This window comes from Chinchilla lanigera, unplaced genomic scaffold (assembly GCF_000276665.1).
Source record: "Chinchilla lanigera isolate Chin_1 unplaced genomic scaffold, ChiLan1.0 scaffold00081, whole genome shotgun sequence".
Classification (NCBI taxonomy): Eukaryota; Metazoa; Chordata; class Mammalia; order Rodentia; family Chinchillidae; genus Chinchilla; species Chinchilla lanigera.
The window spans coordinates 2,177,823-2,181,387 of NW_004955482.1; the positions used below are offsets into that span (position 1 = coordinate 2,177,823).

Genomic DNA, 3,565 nt, shown 5'->3' on the forward strand with positions numbered 1-3,565 from the left:
TGCACCCCAGGCTGTGCGATTCTGCCATAGCCATGAAGTGGCTGAGTTACTAACCGCCAACACCTTTCCTGGTTTCAAAAGAGACTTCTCTTGAGCAGTAGCTCCTAAGTCACAACGAAAAGCCATAGAATTGGTTAAGATCCAGAACCAGATGTCCTGAGCTCAGTTCCTGGCCCTTCTGCCTTCTAGTTCTGTGAACCTAAGTAGTTGAGCGTCTCTCTGCTTTGGCTTTCTAATCTGCAGACTGGTGTACAATTGTGAGGCCTGAGTTACTAGACACAAACACTTTACAGCAGCGTCTGGCACACCGGAAGCCTGGAGGAAGTGGCCGAGACTGCCTTTCTGTCTTCCGCCCCCGGATATGTGTGAGACAGTTTGCCTCTTTATAAACGGCACTTGCCGTGGAGGAGCTGGTGGGGGAAGTCAATTTTCTTGGTTGCCAGCAACAGAAACTGACCATTACTGGAACGCAATCAGGAGCTCAGAGAACCAAGGATTCGGAATAAATGCATGGGAGATAAACAGGACCCTAGAGGACTGCAGGGACTGAGACAGCGCTGCCGCAGGAAAGGAGGAAAAGACCACTCTTGTTCCCACCGCAGGTCTGACCTCCTGCACACTCTGGCTTTCTGTACACCTTGCCCAAGGCTCAGAATTCCAGGCGGTGGAAGCAGGTCTCCCAGCCCCAAGCTGTGTGTCCTCACCAAGCCGCACAAGAGAATCTCACACCTTTGGCTCCACACCAGAGATCCACACACCGCAAGAGCCACCCTGAAATGATGGCTGGGGTGGGGACATCAAAAATGACCACCTTCCCCCTCAATGAGCATTGTCAGCTTCCACACAAGGGTCTTCCCGTGGCCACCACCTCCCACGAGCAGGCCCCAGTGTATCAAACCTGCCCGCTGCTGTCTGATAAAGCTGAAGAACTCAGACCTGGGGAGGTGGTGATTTCTGTTCTCCCCTCCCCTCCCATCCCTTCCTCGTTCCTGGACGCGAAGAATGACGGAAATTAAACACAGCCTGGAAGACCGCTGATTGTTTCTTGGGATGTGATGATTTGCAGTGGCATTTCCCAACCCAGCCAGCCATCCAGACGGCCTCTGGCACGCACTCCCTCACAGTGCTTATTGTAAGAAGAGACCCGGCAATGGGCAATTGTGTTACTCACTTCATTTACTTCGTTACAATATTTAGAGCTACTTCATTAAATTTGCTTAGACTGTCCCGTGGCTTCCCCCCCACCGCAAGTGTCTGTTTCACGCAGATAATGAGAAGCACGGAGGGTAAAAAGTTTCCTGTTGGAGGGACTAGAAAGTATTTCACTGATTCATAGCTTGAGGTTAGCTTTTAATTTTTCTCCCTCCCTTCTTCCCTGGAAGGAGCCAATAGCACGCAGCATTTCACAGTGAACATATCAAGGCATTTGGTTACTAAGTGGCCGAGGCAATTAAGCTATTGTTCTCCGAGATGAAAAGAGACACTGTCTGGCTGTGTCGGGAGGGCCGGAGTCCAACCGCAGCCAGCTCTGGCGCAGGAATGCTGAGCAGGAAGCACCAGTGTACGTGCTTTAACTTTCATCAACGTGAGAGACGAAATCTATACATTCTGGGAAAGTTGCTTCTCGGTCTGAGGAAACAGCCAGAAGCGGGGAGCCATTGTCTTCAGGGACGTCTGCTTTTGGAGTTCACAACTGTATCGCCCACCGTGTGGCTGAGAGATGCGAGGCAGGGAGGATCTTAAGAAGGCAGCCATTGTTGAAGTCCGTTGAATTCAGATATCCAAAGCCCCAAGCTGACAGTGGGAATCAGACCCAGATCAAACCAGGGGACTCACTCTAAGACACACTGAAATGACAGAATGCAGCGGCGTGCCGGTCACTGCTTCCAAAGTCACACACAGGTGAACCTGTAGGCGGGGAAGACACATAAGTGAGAAACCTGTGTGCTTTTGTTTTTCGTTCTCCAGCTTTCAGAAAAGAAAAAATACATAAATGTGAGTAAAATTCTGTGTTCACGCTCTGCGGGTAGCGCGGCGGTTCCTCTCGGTCGGTTCTGATTGCTCCGTGGTTGCACCAGTGATGAAATATTTTGGCTCCAGTCTATGCCCGTGAGAGGGTCAGACGGAGGCATGGTGATCACCTGCTGTTTTGCTGCTGGCAGCCACCCCGCCTTTTTCTGGCTCTAACACCCCCAAGTCTGCCCTGGGGAGCTACATTTCCCTGGGTGTGGCCTGGTGGGGCTCCAAGCAGAATGCTGAATCTGTTCCCCTTGAGGGGTGCCCCCCCCCGTGGTTCCCTGGGGACCCAGCCACTGGTTTCCCTACCTCTGCCCCCCTTCTGTGGGCTGTCTTGTCCATTTTAGCCTCGTGCTTCAGCCTGCTTTCCTATTCTGTAGGATGCACAATCACCCTCTAATGAAACACGTCTCTCTGTTGGTAGGCTGGAATCAATTTCTGACACCGGCAACTGAAAAGAATTGGATGAACCCCAAAATATGAGCCACTCTAGTCTTCTACAAGCAGCATAGGCAGCCCGTGAGTGACAACCACAGCCTGTCCTTGCAGGGCTTCCCGAGGGTGGCTGTGTCAGGCACTCAGCTGGGAGACTGTCACCAGCCGGATCAAAGCGCCTTTCCGGGTGACCACCAGGCACCAGCCGGAGAGGACTCCACAGGCCGGAGACCCACCGTGGCCGAGGAAGGCCGCTGAAAATAAATATGCACACAGCAAGCTCGGGCTCACAGAAGGGCGGGCTTAGACTAAATAGGATTTGGGAAGACTTTACTATAAACCCGGAACTGAGCAGGAAAATGGTTGCTTCCTCTGTTAAACATTATTTCCCCCATGTACCCATGTTTGCTGGGGCAAAACTCACAGTGAGAGGGTGAGCGGGCAAAGGAAATGTGCTACAGCTGCCCACTGCGTGGGGCCCCGCCCAGCCATGAAAAGGAACGAAACTGGGTCGCTTGCCGGGAAAGGGCGGACCCTTGAGATCCTGATGCGGTGAAATAAACCAGACTCAGGAAGATGAGCGCTGTGTGGTTTCCCTGATGTGTGGGATCAAAAAAGAAAACGGTGACAGGAAGGTGGAAGGGACAGAGGGGACGCTGTGCGGGAGAGCACCCGGAGGTGGCTGTGAAGCAGGTTGTAAGCACGCGCGGAAGTGCTGCCCCGGAACCCAGTACTCCAGCGAATGCATACGCGCTAACACAGATGAGTGCGTTGGGGGAGCTGTAATTTCCTGAAGATCTGGGGGAATCCTTGGCCTCTGCCCCCCACCTGGGCCTCGCACCTTGGGACACAACCTGTGCCGTGCTGTCCCCGGCCTCCTCCCTGCGTAACTCCGTCTTCCTCTTCTCATGAGGGGACGGAGGCCCTGGGCTCAGAGCCTGCTTTCAGACCACGATGATTTATTTCTAGATCAATCCTTGACTATCTGCCAAGACGCTGTTTCCAAAGAAGAACACATTCTGAGGTTCTGGGGGGACCTCAGACAGGGACTACATTGAGGGGAAACACAAAAGAGAAGTGGGAGAAAAATAGTTCTCTATGAGGCTGAGACAGG

General features: G+C 52.8%; 1 long non-coding RNA gene across 1 annotated transcript; it reads left to right on the forward strand.

Moving 5' to 3' along the window:
• The first annotated feature begins 1,091 nt into the window (after positions 1 to 1,091).
• LOC106146504 lies at positions 1,092 to 3,028 on the forward strand. The gene is made up of 2 exons (XR_001230960.1): positions 1,092 to 1,995; positions 2,441 to 3,028. It is a non-coding gene; the product is annotated as an uncharacterized LOC106146504 (long non-coding RNA).
• Positions 3,029 to 3,565: the final 537 nt, after the last annotated feature.